At 35.7% G+C, this 20,263-nt stretch overlaps 1 protein-coding gene across 1 annotated transcript in view; it reads left to right on the top strand.

The window, feature by feature from the left end:
• CPNE8 (copine 8) overlaps positions 1 to 20,263 on the top strand; it is a 232,524-nt gene that overhangs the window by 125,374 nt on the left and 86,887 nt on the right. The gene's annotated exons all lie outside the window — the stretch shown is intronic.

Here is a 20,263-nt window from a genome sequence, read left to right as displayed (position 1 = left end):
AGTCAACTATGATCATGCTACTGCACTCTAGCCTGAGTGGCAGAGTGAGACCCCTGTCTTAAACAAAATAAAAAAAAAACAGTGGAAAATGCTTTACTTGCTTATAATGACATTTTGTTTTACTAGCTAGAGTATTTCAGACAGTTGTGGTAATGATATTCACAGATTAGGCACTTCAGGGACTGGTGTCCTCTTGCATCAGAACTCTGATAGCATTTTTTACTAAATTCATCAACTGAAATTAATTCTGTAAGAAACACCTCACAAATCTATGAAGCATACAGAAATGTGGTAATGCTCTGTTGAGCATGTAACCAGTTGACATTAAATTAGGTATCTCGAGCTAATCTAGAGTAGAAGAAATACAGTTATCTGTTCCTTTTATTGAAACACATTGACAAGGGTCTGAGAGTTAGAGGCATTGCTTGATCTTGGTATTAATAATCAGTTGAAATGTATTCAATTTTCAACAAGTTAAACCACAATACTAAAATCATTCCTATACTTCTCACTATCTTTTTTTTTTTGGAGATGGGTGGATCACTATTTCTTTAAAAGATGTGAAGGAAGAATATTTAAAGCTTACTTTAACAATTGAAAAGCTAAAGTGCTGAGAGCCTTGTCTTGGTTGCAAAGCAATCAGTAGCGGTATCCTTGAAAAGCTTCAATTGCTTGAAATTTCTGCAGCTGAATTTGTAGCTTAACTTAAAATTCAGGGAACATTAGTGGAAGAGTGCTGCATTAATATCATGTGGTTGTGATGTGGGACTGATTGTAAATGGGCCACCAAGTAGATTGCTGCCTACCAGAAAAATGACGTTTTGATGAAAAGGCTGTTAGTGAACTGTCCATCAGAAAATCCCCGCTTGTGAACAGGGAGGTAAAAGTTTCATTTTTACCACTCTGTATTTTATCAAATGCAGTCATTTCAATAATGATATTTATTATAATTAAATGCAAACTTCATGTGTCTCCAAAATGCCATACAAATGCTGTCATTTTCTGTTGTTACCTTAGAAGATATTTGATCAATGCATTTAATGTTTTCATTCTGGGATTATGCATCATCATGACCAAGTGATTCCTTGCCTAGTGCTTAAGAATGTATTTGTGAGTTGTCTAAAACATTAGAACTCATTTAGAAGAAGCATTTGTAAACCTTTTATATTTTTCTTATTTTGTTTCCTCACTTACTCTATGGAATCTTCCCTTAACCGTAACCTACAATTTGCTTGCAGTTAACCCTGAATATCCTAAACCTGTATTTAATAGGCAAGTTTCAGCCTCTTTTTCTTGTTCCCTTACGTATCACTTCTTTGAGACTTAAAATGTTGATAAATGGAATTTCATAATCAATGTATGATTCACTGACATATCTAGTCTTCCACCTGCTAAAAATACAGGTAATGATTTCTCTCAACTGTAGCTTGTGAATTTTTTGTCGCCTTTCACTTCAGTCTGTAATTCCTGCTCTCAAGAAAGACTGATTTAATTTTATATGTATCTAGTATACCTGAAGTGGTAATCAGTTTTTAACTTCTGTACATCTACATGTATTTATGACTCAATAGAAATTATGTTAATTCATTTATGAAGAAATTGTTACTGAGCACTCATTATGTGTTCAACAGTTTGCCAGGTAACATGACTTAACTAAAAACTTCAATCTTTATACAACAAGATTTTAATTTTATTTAATGTGTTTTATATATCTATCTATATCTATGTCTATTTCTGTATCTATATCTATATCTATCTCCACCTGCCTACCTTGAATGGTTTGGGATTCTTTCAGATAATGTTTCAGAGGAAAGGCATTTTCTCATTTTCAATAACATTTTTAAGAAAATTATATTCAACACCAGCCCTTTACTGGAAGATCTTTGCAGAATTTCGGAAAGTGGTATTTCATCCAGTTTCACTATGCAGTTTTGGTGTTTGTCCTGTGCTCTTCTATCCCACATATTTGCCTGGCCTCACCATTTGGAAAGCCCTTCTGTGTTCATTTTGCCTGTTGATATTCTGTTCAGGTTCAATTTCAGTGCTGTCATTTGTATGAAAGTTTTCCTTATATATTGAAAGTCCCTCTCTCCTGTGTGTTTACTTTGCCACTTTGGAATGTTTATCAGCATATCTATCACACTATGACTTATATTGAAGTTATTTGTTTCTGCTTTGTCCTTCATATCACAGTAATCCTCTCTTATCTGTGGGGGAGTATGTTCCAAGAGCCCCAGTGGATGCCTGAAACCATGAATAGTATGGAACTCTTTATATAGCTGTATTTTTCCTATACATACATACTGACATTAAAGATTAATTTTTACCTTGGGCACAGTAAGAGATGAACAATAATACAAAGATAGAGCAATTATAATATACTGTAATACAAGTTATGTGAATGTGGTCTCTGTCAAAATATCTTATTGTACTGTACTCACCTAACTTACAGGTCGTAGTTGACAGCAGGTACCTGAAACCACAAAAAGTAAAACCGTCGTTAAGGGGGCAGGGGTAGGGGAGACTTCTGTAATTATAAACTACCTGAAATCAAGGACTGTGTTTTGTCATATTATTCCTCACAATGTAGATTATAGTGCCTTTAATGTAGTAGTTTCTTGCTATGTTACTTCAGTAATACAGAAGAGAGGACTTAAAATAGAGCTCTGATATCTTTCTTTTTCTTTTTCTTTTCTTTTCTTTTTTTTGAGATGGAGTCTCACTGTGTCTCAGTTCACTGCAACCTCTACTTCCCGGGTTCAGGTCTCAGCCTCCTGAGTTGCTGGGATTACAGGTGTCTACCACCACGCCTGGATAATTTTTGTATTTTTATTAAAGACAGGGTTTCACCATGTTGACCAGGCTTGTCTCAAACTCCTGAGCTCAATGATCCACCTGTCTCGTCCTCCCAAAGTGCCAAGATTGCAGGCATGAGCCACTGCGCCTGCCAGCTCTGATATTTTTCTGTATCAACACTCAGTCCTCCATCAATACTTATATCCCCTTTATTTTAAATCATGAAATTACCTTAAATAATATTAGAGGTTTTATTTCTCTAGTGAAACTAAAGATAGGGAGTAATTAATTTAGATGTCATTTACTTAGTCTTGTTTTCACAGTTTGCATGTATCTTAGATTTTATATTCAGGAATCTATCATCTTTCTTGTCATTCAGATTGCTTACTTTTTCTGCTTTATTCCTATCTAAATACCGATAACTTTCACCAACAGGAGAATTACCAAGTTCAAATCATCAAATACATTTATATTTTAAATTTTTATTTTTAATCACCTTACTATTTAAATTCATCTCCATTAGAATGTCATCAGTCAAATTTGGAATATAAATTAAATTCTAATTCTGGTATAAGGTGATATTAGAATCTTATGGCTAGAAGAGGCCTTTAGAGTTAACTCTTTGTTTACCAAGAAGAGATTGAGAATATTTATTGATAATTGATCCTGAATGAGTTATTAATTTCACCACTAAATCTGCCTTTTCTCTCTGAAGTTGTATTCTGTTGTGAGGTTACCAGAAGTGATATTGAAAATATTTTTCTGCCATCAAAATAGATGGGAGCTATACAATGGGAATAGGGTCCTGAAAGGTCTTTTCTTTGCAAGAGCCAGCTTTTTAATTGCTGGATTATGGGGTGGCCCAGGGAGTCCAGGGGAAGGTTTTGGGAAGCTGAGGTAGTAGCCAGGCACACAGAAAATGGTGAGCAGTGACTAGTTATCAATGGGAGGGTTGATAGATATCTTTGTATTTTTATATTTACTTTGGCTTTATTGATTTACATCCCTTGAATATAAGGTCTATGCATTACTATAACCCCAACATTGCAGACTGGAAAGAACATAGTCATATTAACCCTGCCCTTGCTCTCATCCACTAAATCCAATCAATTGCCAACTCTCACATCTGTTAGAAATAAATAATTAAATGTTGCCTCCATTGTCACTAGAATGAATGAATTTCCTGAAGTTAATTATGTAATTATTTATACTTTTATGACATGAAAAGATGGAATAAACACAGATGTTTATGAAAAGAGTATAAATACTTGTTACCAGACTAAATTTATTTTGCAACAGTATCACAATTTATACAACAAAATACTGAAGATGAATTTTTAAAAAGTAAACAGATACTGAAAGAAAAGAATAGTAAAGAGAGCAGCATAGCAGTAGAAAAAAGTTTTTACAATGCAGCCTGGTGAAAAAGAAAATAAATCAGAACTAACAATAGCTTGAATAATAGAAATGGTGCAAAGTGATATAAGGGACTATTGTGAATTAGACAAAATACTCTAGGAAGCTCTGGAATGAGGGCAAGTGGGTGGACCTGAGGTTTTATAAATGTCTGTCAAAAAGTCTGAGTTATAAATCCAACTTTCCAAAATAAATAATTTTTTATCTCCAGTGCCACTATTGCTGAATTAGGATTAACTCTATCACTGAAAATGAACTCAATTTATCTGAAAGTCCTAGTTTTTAATTTGGCTTGTAGGCATAATGTAGTATCAAAATTCCTAGCTTTCTAACTCAACATCCCACAGCAACTCAAGCTGAGAATTGCTATATGAAGTCCACAGATTTAAATATATAAAACTTTATAGGTAAAAATATCATATAACAAAAAGTTAAAGGATGATTAGAAAACAAATTGCAACGTATATAGTAAAATAAGATTTCTTTAATTTATAAAGAGCTCTAGTACAATAAGAAGATGCCCATACCTAATTACAAAGAGACAAAGACTTTGACAATTTTTTTTAAAAAGGTGAATAAATATTTTAAAAATGAAATGTACTAATGTATTAGTCCATTTTCATGCTGCTGATAAAGACATACCTGAGAATTTACTCTAGTGGTCTGTTTTCATGCTGCTGATAAAGACATACCCAAGACTGGGCAATTTACAAAAGAAAGAGGCTTAACTGGACATATAGTTGCAAGTGGCTGGGGAAGCCTCACAATCAACGCAGAAGGCAAGGAGGAACAAGTGACATCATACATGGATGACAGCAGGCAAAGCGATAACTTGTGCAGGGAGACTCCCATTTTTCAAAACCATCAGATCTCATAAGACTTATTTACTATCAGGAGAACAGCATGGGAAAGACCTGCCCACCAGGTCCCTCCCACAACATGTGGGAATTCAAGATGAGATTTGGGTGGGGACACAGCCAAACCATATCATTCTGCCCCTAGCCCCTCCCAAATCTCATATCCTCACATTTCAGAACCAATCTTGCCCTCCCAATGGTCCCCCAAAGTCTTCACTCATTTCAGCATTAACTCAAAAGTCCACAGTCCAAAGGCTCATCTGAGACAAGGCAAGTCCCTTCTGCCAATGAGCCTATAAAATCAAAAGCAAGTTAGTTACTTCCTAGATACAGTTGGGGTATAGGCATTGGATGAATGCAGCTATTCCAAAAGGGAGACATTGACTAAAACAAAGGGGCTACAGGCCCCATGCAAGTCCAAAATCCAGCAAGGGAGTCAAATCTTAAAACTCCAAAATGATCTTCTTTGACTCTATGTCTCACAGTCAGGTCATGCTAATGTAAGAGGTGGGTTCCCAGGTCTTGGGCAGCTCCACCCCTGTGGCTTTGCAGGGTACAGCCCCCTTCCTGGCTGCTTTCACGGGCTGGTATTGAGGGTCTGTGGCTTTTCCAGGTGCAAGGTGCAAGCTCTCAGCAGATCTATCATTCTGGGGTCTGGAGGACCATGGCCCTCTTCTCACAGCTCCACTAGGTGGTGCCCCAGTAGGGACTCTATATGGGGGCTCCGACCTCACATTTTCCCTCCGCACTGTCCTAGCAGAGGTTCTCCATGAGGGCCCCACCCCTGCAGCAAACTTCTTCCTGGGCATCCAGGGGTTTCTATACATCTTTTCAAATCTAAGCAGAGGTTCCCAAACCTCAATTCTTGACTTCTGTGCACCTGCAGGCTCAATACCATGTGGAAGCTGCCAAGGCTTCGGGCTTCCACCCTCTGAAGCAATAAGTCAAGTTGCACTTGACCCCTTTTAGTCCAAGCTGAAGTGGCTGGGATGCAGAGCACCAAGTCTCTAGACTGCACAGAGCATCACAGGGACCCTGGGCCCAACCCAGGAAACCATTTTCTCCTAGGCCTCTGGGCCTGTGATGGGAGTGGCTGACATGAAGACCTCTGATATGCCCTGGAAACATTTTCCCCATTGTCTTGAGGATTAACATTTGGCTCCTCCTTCCTTATGCAAATTTCTGCAGCCTGCTTGAATTTCTCCTTAGAAAATAAGATTTTCATTTCTATTACATTGTCAGGCTGCAAATTTCATGAACTTTTATGCTCTGCTTCCCTTATAAAACTGAATGCCTTTAATGGCATCCACATCACCTCTTGAAGGCTTTGCTGCTTAGAAATTTCCTCTCCCAGATACCCTAAATCACCTCTCAAGTTCAAAGTTCCGCAAATTGTTAGGGCAGGGACAAAATGCTGCCAGTCTCTTTGCTAAAACATAACAAGAGTCACCTTTATTCCAGTTCCCAATAAGTTCGCAATCCTCAGCCTGGACCTTACTGTCCATATCGCTATCAGCCTTTTGGTGAAAGCCATTCAACAAGACTCTACGAAGTTCCAAACTTTCCCACATTTTCCTGTCTTCTTCTGAGCCCTCCAAGCTGTTCCAGCCTCTGCCTGTCACCCAGTTCCAAAGTCGCTTCTGTATTTTTGGGTATCTTTTCAGCAACACCTCACTACTGGAACCAACTTACTGTATTAGCCTGTTTTCAGGCTGCTGATACAGACATACCTGAAACTGGGCAATTTACAAAAGAAAGAGGTTTAATTGAACTTACAATTCCACATGGCTGGGGAAGACTCACAATCATGGCAGAAGGCAAGGAGGAGCAAGTCAAGTCTCACATGGATGGCAGCAGGCAAAGAGGTAACTTGTGCAGGGAGACTCCCATTTTTTAAAACCATCAGATCTTGTGACACTTATTCACTATCACAAGAACAACATGAGAAAGACCCACTCCCATGATTTAATTACCTCCCACAGGGTTCCTCCCAGAACATGTGGGAATTATAGGAGCTACAAGATGAGATTTGGGTGGGGACACAGAGTTCAAACCATGTCAACTAGTAATCAACAACAACAAAAAAAGAATTTAAAACATATAACTTAATATATAACAAATAATATTTAAACTAATGTAAACTATTTAAACTAAATAACTTTTTAAATGAAATGGGCAAATATTTTAATATATATTACCCAGTGCTGTTTAGGGTGAACTGAGATAGGTGTTTTTATATTTTTAAGGTATTATAAATGGGTACAAATTTTCTAAAACTTATTTAGTTACATGTATTAATATCCTTAAAAATACTGTTATGACTTTTATCTAGTATTTTATTTCCAAGAATGTATTCTAAGGTAATATCAGAAACTTAAAAAAGGCTTGTGGTAAAAATGTTCAACTCAGTTATTTACGATAGAACAACACTGATGTCCAAATTAAATTGTGGTACTTCTATCAAAAAGAATATTATGTATCTATTAATAGTATTGCGTCTGGGTGCAGTCGCTCATGCCTGTAATCCCAGCACTTTGGGAGGCCACGGCAGGCAGATCACTTGAGGTCAGAAATTGGAGACCAGCTCGACCAACATGGCAAAACCCCATCTCTACTAAAAATACAAGAATTAGCTGGGCGTGGTGGCTCATGCCTGTAATTCCAGCTACTCGGGAGGCTGAGGCAGGAGAATCGCTTAAGCCCAGGAAGTGGAGGTTTAAGTGAGCGGAGATCGCACCATTGCACTCCAGCCTGGGCGACAGAGTGAGACTGTCTCAAAAACTAAATAAATAAACAAATAAATAAATAATTACAACAGTATTGCTTTCTAGGAATGCTTACTTATTTGGGAGAATGCTTTTTTTTAATAAAATGAAAAGCAAAAATTACAGAGTACTTTATACTAGTACTGTCTAATAGAAATGTAAATTACATCTATTCTAGTAGCCATATTAAAAATGTAAATAGAACCAGTTAAAATTAATTTTAATAATATATCTTAAATTGATATCAGAAGTATTAAATATTATTAATATCTAAATTATTGAGATATTTTTCTTTTTTATGTACTATCTTTGAAATACAGTGTATGTTGTAGATACTTACAGGAACACTCAATTCATACTAGCCACATTTCAAGGACTCAGTCAGTGCAGGTGGCTAATGTCTACTAGATTGAACAGTGCAGCTTTATACAGTGTATCTGGAATATTTTCTTAAAATATATACATGGAAAAGATACATTGACCATCAGAAAGATTATCCCTGGATGGTGGGATGAAATACACTTTTTACCCCTTTTTTTATGCAGTTCTGTATCCTCAACATTTTTTCCCAGGAGCTTTAAAAGTATATTCAGAAAAGAAGGTTTTAACCAACTGTCTAGAAATGTCCACATTATAAATAAGCCAACTTGTCATACCAATTCTCCATTCCTATAGGTGGCTAAATAACTTAAATTCATAATCCAGTTCATACTCCTTTACTTGTGGTATTGAGACACAGATAAGTACATAAGCAAGCAGAGACTTCACCTCGGTGTGAGAGAGACACAAAATGGAGAATAAGCAGTGACACTACAAAGGATTCTATAGAAAATCTTTGGCAATAGCTACGAATATTGGTGATAGTAGTTTGATTAAACTGTTCGTAGAGCATATAGTGTTTATTATTATTATTATACTTTAAGTTCTAGGGTACATGTGCATAACGTGCAGGTTTGTTACATATGTATACTTGTGCCATGTTGGTATGCTACACCCATCAACTCGTCAGCACCCATCAACTCGTCATTTACATCAGGTATAACTCCCAATGCAATCTCTCCCCCCTGCCCCCTCCCCACACATCTAGAGCCATCTGATCTTTGACAAACCTGAGAGAAACAAGAAATGGGGAAAGGATTCCCTATTTAATAAATGGTGCTGGGAAAATTGGCTAGCCATAAGTAGAAAGCTGAAACTGGATCCTTTCCTTACTCCTTATACGAAAATTAATTCAAGATGGATTAGAGACTTAAATGTTAGACCTAATACCATAAAAACCCTAGAGGAAAACCTAGGTAGTACCATTCAGGACATAGGCATGGGCAAAGACTTCATGTCTAAAACACCAAAAGCAACGGCAGCAAAAGCCAAAATTGACAAATGGGATCTCATTAAACTGAAGAGCTTCTGCACAGCAAAAGAAACTACCATCAGAGTGAACAGGCAACCTACAGAATGGGAGAAAATTTTTGCAATCTACTCATCCGACAAAGGGCTAATATCCAGAACCTACAAAGAACTCAAACAAATTTACAAGAAAAAAACAAACAACTCCATCGAAAAGTGGGCAAAGGATATGAACAGACATTTCTCAAAAGGAGACATTCATACAGCCAACAGACACATGAAAAAATGCTCATCACCACTGGCCATCAGAGAAATGCAAATCAAAACCGCGTATAGTGTTTTATTACTGAATCAGGATCTGCTTTTCTTTAAAAATAAATTCAGAAAATCTGGTTGCTTCTGAAAAGTGTGGGAAGATCAGATGAGAGTAATTCTATATGCCAATAATAGAGGCTTGGATTTTAGTGTGCCTGATCTGAGGTGGCCTGCAGATCACTCATTTGTCCCATGTTTCTTATTTCTCTTCATAAAAACCACATCTTACATTTTTTTCTCATTCATTCGATTAAAATATATTACATTTCAATCTTATTAGTTCAGGAGACCAAAACCATCTAAGTCATATGCAAATTCAATCACTTTTTTGATTCTAGTTCCTGTTTTAAAGTTGAGCAGTAACAAAGAGGAAACTTTTAACTGCACTTTATTCTCTGTAAAAATTAAGATAATACCTCCTTTACAGCTGATGATTTTGATTCAAGTTCCTGTTAGCATCTCCAAGGTATGTTAGTTTTTGTCCTTAAACCGAAAATATTTCTGTTCCTGTTACATTCGAGACATTTATGAATTATTTCTTATAAAGATGCTTTTAGCAAAGAACAGTCTTCTAATGAAAGAAAGCAGAGTTCTCAATATCATGTTGAGAAACTGACCCTTGTGTCAAAATGATATTTAGTCGTTCAACTCTGAAGCACCTCAGCATTGTTTGTTATTGTCAATTTTGTTATCATGTTATGTTGTCTAACTATCTTACAATTTGTAGCTTAAGAAAAAATTAGTATGGAAAAATAGTTTGTTTATATTGTAACATGGCATGAGAAATATACTAAGGTTTCCAAAGAAAAAACGTGAAAGCCTGACTTCTTTCCCCCATTCATGGTAATCCTTTTGACCAGCAAGTTACTGCATAAAATACTTCATTGATTAGCATGTTTGTGACTTTAGGTAATCTTACCACCTACATCTTAAAATATTTTTGATCTGTGTTCAAAAGTTTTTTTTTTTTTTGTATTAAAGAATATTTTGAATATCTCTGTGATGACATTGTCATCTCCATCCTATGACATAGAATACCTTGACCTCTTTCTGTAATCAAGAACAAAATATATTGAATTGTCCTACTGGTTGCCAGAAATACATATTGGCATATGGGCCACTTAATAATTGGGCCACTTAAAGCAGTGGTTTTTACTGGAGGTATGCATAAGAATCACCTGGAGAGCTTTTATTGAAATAAATTCAAACTCCTGGGTAGCATGGTGAGACCTTGTCTCTACAAATAATTTTTTTTAATTAGCCCAGCATGGTGGTGCACCCCTGTGGTCCTAGCTACTTGATAGCCTGAGGTGGGAGGATCACTTGAGCCCATTAGGTCCAGGCTGCAATGAACTGTGATCACACCATTGCACTCCAGCCTGGGAGACAGAGGGAGACCCTGTCTCTAACAAACTTAGTAACCTCACTTGGTGAAACTGTTATGTTTTAACAACTGTTTTCTGAACATCTATTAAGTATGGGTCACTATACTAGTTACTGCAGGGGAATTTAAAGATGATTGCTATCCAGCCCATGGACTGAAGAAGGGTATGTTCCTGTAAAGTGTGCAATAAAATTCCAGGAACGAAATACCAGGTAGAGCATGGATGTTTCCTGAGAGAGGTATAATGTGATACTGGATTTCAGGAAAGGATAAGTTCACATCTGTGTTGAAGTATCCCAGATGTGTTCATGATAAAGTATGATATGTGATTTATCTGAAAGGAGTGTAGGACTCAAAAAAAGGGCAGATATTGTGGATGAAAAGTTCTGCTTTGGCAGTGTGGTTCTGAGTAGGTTATAATGTATTAGAGGGAATTCAGGAGAAATGCAGACATAGAAAAGTAGGTCAAGATCATATGGTAGAAGGCCTGTAATGACACACTGGGGATTATGTATTGAATCCCATTGAAATTTTGGAATCTTTGAGAAACTTTTTGACTCTGAATCAGGCACATTTTGGCATGGCCGAAGGTGTGGGAAAATATCTGTAGAATGAATTGGAATCAGACAGATACAGAAGGACTAGTTGGAAGGTTATGGAGGTCATTAGGAGAGTAATGAAAACCTGTATTAGGTTGGTAGCAAAGGTAAGAGACAGAATAACAAAACCATTGTTATGAATGCCATCTAAAATACACTTTGAATATGCATAGAGCTTTTCCGTCTACAAAGTACTTTTTTTACATACTTTTCCATATGATCCTTGCAAAAATCCTGATAGGCATACATAACTTATGGTCGTTCTGCTTTTGTTGATAAATGAATTGAAGTTCAGTTTCTTGCCCAAGTTTACCTATATGACGGCTTCAAAATGTTGAGCCTTCAGATTTCACATTTATGAGTTTTCATTTTTCAACATCACGTGAAGCTTGGGTAGTAGGGACAGTGTTAAAGGGATAATATCTATGGGTTTATAACAGCAACATTATTTTAATTGAAGTCTGATGTAAAACACAATTCTCAAAGTCTAAATGTAGTTGACAAGGAAATATATATAGTATTATTGATGGGAATAGGAGAGTAAGACGTTGCTAACTTGTCAGTTTGGGGGTATAGAGGTAGATATAATGGACTTAGATTCTGAATGGGTGAATTTAAAATTCTAATATTAGCCTTTCTTTAGTTCTGATGAGGAGAATACCAACTGTAAACCTAGCAGATAGTTATAATCCAGACAATACTGGAATTCGTGATTACCTCATGCTAGAGGAATTGAAATACTTCAGATTACACCAACCTGAATCTATTGTGCTTTCTTATGTAAGGTTTAGTTCATGCTTCCTAACAGACACAGATGTTTCCAAGACCTCTCTGTGTTTTACTCTGGTTCCCTTTATCTGAAAACTGGATATTTCTTCTGATATTCAGAAGTCCAGAATCTTTTCTTGAAAGCACAAATTCTTAACCTTTAACACTTGATGCTGATTATAATAGATACAACCTGAGATAATTAAAACCAAACAAAAATGTTTAGCTATTTATTCATGTTATAGTCAAATCATGCCTGGAAAAGAAAATTTTATAGTTATTCATCTGGCAGAAACAAAGAGATGTAGCATACTGTCACTGCCAATAAAAATTCAGCTTTGATAAATACTCAGATATATTTCAGTGTTGCTTTTACTTATTTGTAATTTTTTTGACTGAATGACTGACACACACTTCTCCAGTATACTGGAGATACTTTATGTATCTCCTAATGTACCCTAAATATTACTTTATGGCCTGAAGTTTGATTTTCTGCTCCCTAAATCAAGAATTTTGTCTTTGCTTTTAAAATTTAGTCTCTGGAGTTCAACTGTGACATTCTTGGTTCCAGCCTGCTTGTGCACATAGTTAGATACTCATACTTTTTAATTTGTATGAACGTATGAGAGAAGTAAAATAAAGGCGTCAAGTCGTTCTATTTAAAATATATAGGTAATTGTATATTTCAGTGATCTAAGTAATTGCCTCAATTATCCACATCATTACAAAGGGAAGCCATACTTTTTCTGTGGCATATACCATCTTTTAAAATATTTTGGATAATTTTTGCATTATAGATTTAACCAGAAAATATAGTCTACGGTAAGATTTATGCTACTAAAAATTAGAGCATTTTAATATAAAGCAAACACCACATAAAATCTTTGGTATTTCACCGACTTTGACATCGTCAAAGAAATTTAAGAGACTAACCCATTCTCTTCTACTTTATTAAATGTATTTCATGTGCATATTTAATGGTTGTAATATCATTATTTGGCATTACAATTCAGGAAGAGGAACTACTCAGTAAATGCTTTCTGACTAATAAATAAGGTCATAAAAGGATTTACTCTTTTTGGTATCATAATTCTATGATTAATATTTATATAAATGTTCTTTAAGAATATCAAATTAATGTGAGGTTTTAAATTTTCAGTTAAGTTGTGTATTTAGTTAAGTACAAATGAAATAGTATTGTATATACTATGCTATGGAGTGTTTTAGAATTATTTAGACAACTTTTTCCTTCAGAAACCAAATATTCTAAATTTCTATATTGATGCACATATGAAATAAAATATTATAAACATGAAAAAATGTTTATGGATCATGCTACTTATATTGCTGGTTTTTCTTGTATTATACTATGATTACAACTCTAGGATAGACATGCAAACTTGTTAACTTACAATTTTTGAGTTTACATTGTATTGTATGTAGAACAAAATAAACATAGCAAACAAGAAAAGAAATTTCTGATGTGGAAGGATCAGAACAAAAGGAAGAATGCTTCCTATGGTTTATGTTTTAAAATGAATTCACAGTGGGATTTTTGTTTAAATCTATAGAAAAATATCCTTCTATTTAAGTCTTCACACATTGACAGTGCCTCTTTTAAGTCATTATTATCTAAACATATCCCTAGTGTTATGTTTCCTAAAAGTATAGAATAAGATATTATATATGCAGAAAGAGTCTACCATATTGTAGAGTCTCCCTTATCTTATCATATCTACTTTAGAGCACAAACTCATTCTGAATATATCATAGTAGAGACTAAACGAATCAAGCCATTGGAATACATGTGTTAAAATGTAAATTTTAATCTCTAAAATTAATTTCAGCATATATTGAGATTAGGGCTACATTTTTATTTTCTAAGATAATACTTTTCTTCAAAGAAACCAAAATAAAATTTTGGTATTCCCTAATTAATTATATCAACTTTAAAAAAGTGAATAGGAAAATGCATTTTATGGTTTTGAGGGGGTGAAAAAATGTATTACAAAGCCTACTAAGTGACCCAAAGTCAGTAGAACCCAAAGGTAGAACCAACATGCAGACATTATTTTTGCAGGATGGCAAGGATATTTCTTTCATTTTCATAGAATATTCAAAGATTTTTATAATGTGTTTTAGGAACAACTTACCTGCTATGCATATTTAAAAGAAGAGTTTCCACACACAGATATTATACCATCCAAGCAGCAGCTCACACAGCTTTTTGAATTCTTAGATTTAATGTCTCTGGGGAGCTCAGTAATTCTGAAACTTTACTTCATAGTTTTCGGGAGCCTCACTTGGTTAAAAAAGTATATAACGTGTGCAGACTTCTAACAAAAAGTCTTTTTTGAGGTGAACTATACTATTTCCATATTCTAATGCTTTGAGAATATTTATATTGTTAAAACCATTTTCAGAAAGTAACACTCTTCAGAAACCATATAAGGAATTATTGAAGCCTCACAAAATCTAGGAAGTTTGTTTCAGCACTTTGGGAGGCCGAGGTGGGTGGATCACGAGGTCAGGAGATCGAGACCATCCTGGCTAACACGGTGAAACCCCGTCTCTACTAAAAATACAAAAAAAAACATTTAGCTGGGCGAGGTGGCGGGCGCCTGTAGTCCCAGCTACTCGGGAGGCTGAGGCAGGAGAATGGCGTGAACCCGGGCGGTGGAGCTTGCAGTGAGCCGAGATCGCGCCACTGCACTCCAGCCTGGGCGACAAAGTGAGACTCCGTCTCAAAAAAAAAAAAAAAAAAAAAAAAAAAGTTTTAAGAAAGTAGTTTTAGGCTGGGCGTGGCAGCTCATGCCTGTAATCCAAGCATTTTAGGAAGCCAAGGCGGGTAATCTCTTGAGCCCAGGAATTTGACACCATCCTGGTCAACATGGCGAAACCCCGTCTCTACAAAAAGACAATTAGCTGGGTGTGGTGGTATGCACTGTGGTTCCAGATAGTTGGGAGGCTAACGTGGGAGGATCCCTTGAATTGGAGAGTTGGAGGCTGCACTGAACCAAGATCACCCCACTGCACTCCAGTGTGGGCAACAGTGAGACTCTGTCTCAAAAAAAAAAAAAAAAAAAAAAAAAAAAAAATTAATTAATTTTGAGAGGTGAAAAGAGTAATGATGTAAGAATCCAAAGAGAACTTTATAAATACCGAATGGTAATAAGTAGTTATTACTTTTACGTTAATATTAAAATATGTACACAATCCCCCACTGGCTGAAAATTCTTTCAAATCAGAAAGGTCTGAGTTGCCAAATAAAATCTATGTCAAGGATTACAGTACACTGTCACCTCTAAATTCAAAATTTCACTGAAGTGGTGGGATGATCTTTTAAAATTTCATAATGTACCTTTTTTGACTAACAAGCCCTTGTCTACACAGCACAAAATAAAATTTGTGAGTTACTTGATTTATTTGAGGCAAATATTCTAGGCAAATTTGATGGGAGCTGGGATAAGTGCTTTTGGGACTTGAATTATCTAAATTGTCTCTACGTATTGATTGACTGAAAACGACAAAAGCAACAATTTACATAACTTTGTACTGGGTAGACGTATATTTTTGGGGTTTGTAAGACTATTAAATCTAAAACCCTGACATTATCAAAGGATGTTTTCCAACATGCATTTCCCTCGCATAGGTATGAAAGAATTTCAAGCCGGGCGCGGTGGCTCACGCCTGTAATCCCAGCACTTTGGGAGGCCGAGGCGGGCGGATCACAAGGTCAGGAGATCGAGACCATGGTGAAACCCCGTCTCTACTAAAAAATAGAAAAAAATTAGCCGGGCGCAGTGGCGGGCGCCTGTAGTCCCAGCTACTCGGGAGGCTGAGGTAGGAGAATGGCGTGAACCCGGGAGGCGGAGCTTGCAGTGAGCCGAGATTGCGCCACTGCACTCCAGCCTGGGCGACAGAGCGAGACTCCGTCTCAAAAAAAAAAAAAAAAAAAAAAAAAAAAGAATTTCAATAGTAAATTTACTTTAACCTCCTCCTCTTTGTGACTTACCCTTTGCAGTTGATCCTTGTTGCCCTTTTTGGAGTCCCTCAGTCTGTCAGGAAGATAATGAACAGTATGTAGACTGGTGTCCAGAGAAAGCATGGAAACTGGTAGCCGGCTCCACAAGCAAGAATGGCGGGGGAGCTAGAACACTTGCGATGCATTTTGGCAACTCTGGCACAACTCTGGGAAGTGGTGTCCCGAAATACAGAGAGGAGAGGATACCCCAGAGGCAAAGAAGGGACTGTTTGCCATTGAAAAGACCCTACCCTTGGGTAGCAGTGGAGTCTCGAGTGCAACTTGCCAACTTTTGCTACTTCAGGCTGGGGGTTTTGTGTTGTATACGTGTGTTCAGGAGAGAGAAAGAGAATGAGTATGTGTTACTCCTGGCAGATTTTTTTTTTCTTTGTGCTTTCTTATCAAGATACGAACTTTGGTTCAAAACGTTATGGACTTACCTGTGTTCCAGGCTTAATCTCTGTGAAAACGTGAGAGAAATTGAGATGAAATTATCATCTTTAAATGACGTATGGTGGTAGTGATGGCTGACAGAGAAAAAACATTTTTTGAACTACTGTGCTATATAGTTAAAGTAAAATTTTTTGAACTGCAAATTTAATTTGTCTTGTCTACTTATGACTGAAGTATATGTGTATATTTGTTCTTTTTTTTTTTTTTTTTGAGACGGAGTCTTGCTCTGTCGCCCAGGCTGGAGTGCAGTGGCGCCATCTTGGCTCACTGCAAGCTCCACCTCCCGGGTTCACGCCATTCTCCTGCCTCAGCCTCCGGAGTAGCTGGGATTACAGGTGCCCGCCACCTCGCCCGGCTAGTTTTTTGTATTTTTAGTAGAGACGGGGTTTCAACGTGTTAGCCAGGATGGTCTCGATCTCCTGACCTCGTGATCCGCCCTTCTCGGCCTCCTAAAGTGCTGGGATTACAGACTTGAGCCACCCCGCCTGGCCGTATATTTTATATTTGTTCTTGAATAAAGTATCTGTTACTAGTATGTGGGAAAGTAAGTGATCACCTTTAATTGCATTTATTTAGCCATAGACCAATGACGTAAAAAGAAAAAGATACAAGAATACAGATTTAGTAGCACAGTTTTTTTTTAACTTCAGTCTTTGTTCAGCATTGAATATGTCATCATTTTATAATAATGCTGCTTTTTTGTTTTGCTTATAATAATAATTATTGTTACTATTATTAATTACCATTACTCTGAAAAAATTACAACTTACTGGCTTATAGTTTAAACTTTTGAAACAGGATACTGAGTCACACAGACTTCCTTTTCTAGAGATTAACGTTCAAGCTAAAAACTGAATTCAATCACATACAAAGTATGTGAGCGACATAAATATTTTTAAATCCATGAAACTGGACAAGATAACCTTAGACATGATCACAGTAAAGTTTCTAATTAATATAATTCTAGATAAGTATCCAAGGTCATAACTGGATAAAGAAACTCCATTCTACTTTTTAATGGATTAAGTTACATTTGTGAAACATTGCTAGGTAAAAGTTATTTCCTGTTAAGAATTTTTTAACTATTGTATGCTTTCTATTTGTGTAGGCAAATTTTAATTTGAATGGGGAGCTTTTCTTTGACAATATTCTAGTGCATTCAGCTTGTTAGAAGCAATAGAAACAGAATGAAAGGTATTTATATTTTAAAAGTATACTTTACGTGGAGTTAAAATTTAAATTATGTCTAATAGATACCCATGCAACTTAAATGACCTACCGTTATGAATATATTTAAAAATATGTATATATCCTGTTTTTTTAAAAAATAATTTGACATAACTAAATAGGCATACAATTTTGGCTTTAAATGTGATAAATTATTATATATAACATATCCTTAACTATGGCGTATAGCACTTGCTTTACCAATGTAATATGTTAAATATTATCTTCACCTTAGAAAATGTGATTTGTTCTAGTCTTCTTGTGTCTTTGTATAGATATAATCAAGAGGTGAAAATAAAATTAATAAAATATTCAGTAATCATAATAGATGAAATAGTAACATACTGAAATTTAGGATTATATAAATGTACCATTTTATACACACACAGACACACACACACACACCCAGCAGGACAATAGAACTTACTATATGTAAGTATAAAAAGATATTTATATCTTTTAAAAATTCTGTCAATATTTGAAATGGACTAATGAGCAGGTGTGGATAAGACTGATAATATTAGCCTAGTTCTCCTGCTGAACTCTTAATTTATGAGAGTGGTTTTATCTATCTATTTCCATCTTGTAGGCCCAGAGTACTATTGAAATCTACATAGAGAGCAAAGGAAATATAAACCTCTTGAAATGATTTAAAATGTCAGCAAAGCTGGAGATAAATCATCACTTCTACATTGAATACATTGATATACATCTTATATATAATGATTTATACTATTAATAGTAAAAACATGAACCAGGACTTTATGAATAAAAAATTATTTTTGCTCAAAATATGCTTATAGTTTGTGTTTACTGGGGCAATTAATTAAAAATCATGCTAGTTCTGCAGAGTTAGACATAAATCAGCTTATAATCTAGGAATGCTGAAAGATCATGTTTCTTACCTTTTTAAGAAACTAGATTATCAGGATTTGAAGAAGTTAAAAGGAAAAAAAAAGGCTTGATTTTGTTGATGTTTTAACTATTTACTTTAAGAATCAGTGAAGGTTGTTGATGTTATCATGTAAGAAATCATTCTTAGATGCTGAAAAGTTTGTCAAACACTATGCCTACAACAAAAGCAAAGAAAGAAAAATCAGGGAGAGCTAATATGTTGTTATCTGGACCTATAAAGATGGCTTTTTGTGGTGATAGTAGGAAAGCACAAGTCTCATGGTGCATTTTACTTGTAATCATGGAATTAAAGGCTTGGTTCCAGTCACCTCTGAAAAACTCTGCTGCCCTCTGCCCACAAATACAGGTTGAAACAGTAAAAATGTCTGCAACCCATGCATTTAATTAGGATCATCGTAACTACATTTCAGTCAAAGGGGTATTTTATTTTCGTGACTGCTCCATTTTCAAACTCACTATTTTCAAAAATCTTGATATGTGTTCCAGGACTTGAACAGAATTGCAAGACAGGGAAACATGGGAAATCACTGCTCTGAAGTATAAATGAGAGACAAAAACTAAGGGTGTTGTTCCCATGAGAAAGATCATGCCAATTTTGTTCCAAAATCCCTTTAGCATCCAAATTAGAGAAGTTGTCTTTCATATAAAATTTGTGTACAAATCCTCATTTGAGATATCCTTTGATACATACCTGAAACATGTCACACTGTGATGTACTCCAAAGGGGAGACATGCCTTGTGAATTAAGCATACCTGCGTGAGAACAACACAAGCCACATGCGTGTGTAACTCCAAAATATTATGATACAACACACATCCGTTCGTAAGCCTATTACTTCTTTACAAATTAATTTGATTAAAACTTTATTGAAAAAATGTGTGTCTGAAGTTGTTGTCTTCATAATTAGATTGTATTCTAGAAGTGACTTTTTGATAAGTTAAATACCTTTCATAGAAAGAATCAAATGAATTCTCTGGGTTGATGTTTGAAATAGAAAGTAGGCATTACCTCCAATTTTGAGGTGAAGACTTAAGGACCCAGAGGTTGACTGACTAACTCAATACAACATGGTGGTAGAGAAAGGGATGAGATGGATTAGGTATGTATTTGTCATTGATCCATATTATATGCAAAACTAGATAAATGTCAGGAAAATAAGCATTATCTATTGAAGAGTGGCCTTCAGGAAAATCTTCAGATGTGCCAAAAAAGGCAATGTTCTCTTTTTTTCATACCTTTGTTGTAATTATATGGGGGCATTTTCATGGAAAATCATAGTTGTATGCATTACTCTGAGTTGTTTTAAGGAGATAGAGAAGATTAATATGTTTAATATGATTGGCACCTGTGCCATTCTTTTGGGCTGAATAAAATTGATGTGAGGCAAATTTGTTAA

The sequence above is a fragment of the Chlorocebus sabaeus genome, chromosome 11 (genome assembly GCF_047675955.1).
Source record: "Chlorocebus sabaeus isolate Y175 chromosome 11, mChlSab1.0.hap1, whole genome shotgun sequence".
Lineage (NCBI taxonomy): Eukaryota > Metazoa > Chordata > Mammalia > Primates > Cercopithecidae > Chlorocebus > Chlorocebus sabaeus.
This window is presented reverse-complemented; position numbering and strand designations above follow the sequence as displayed.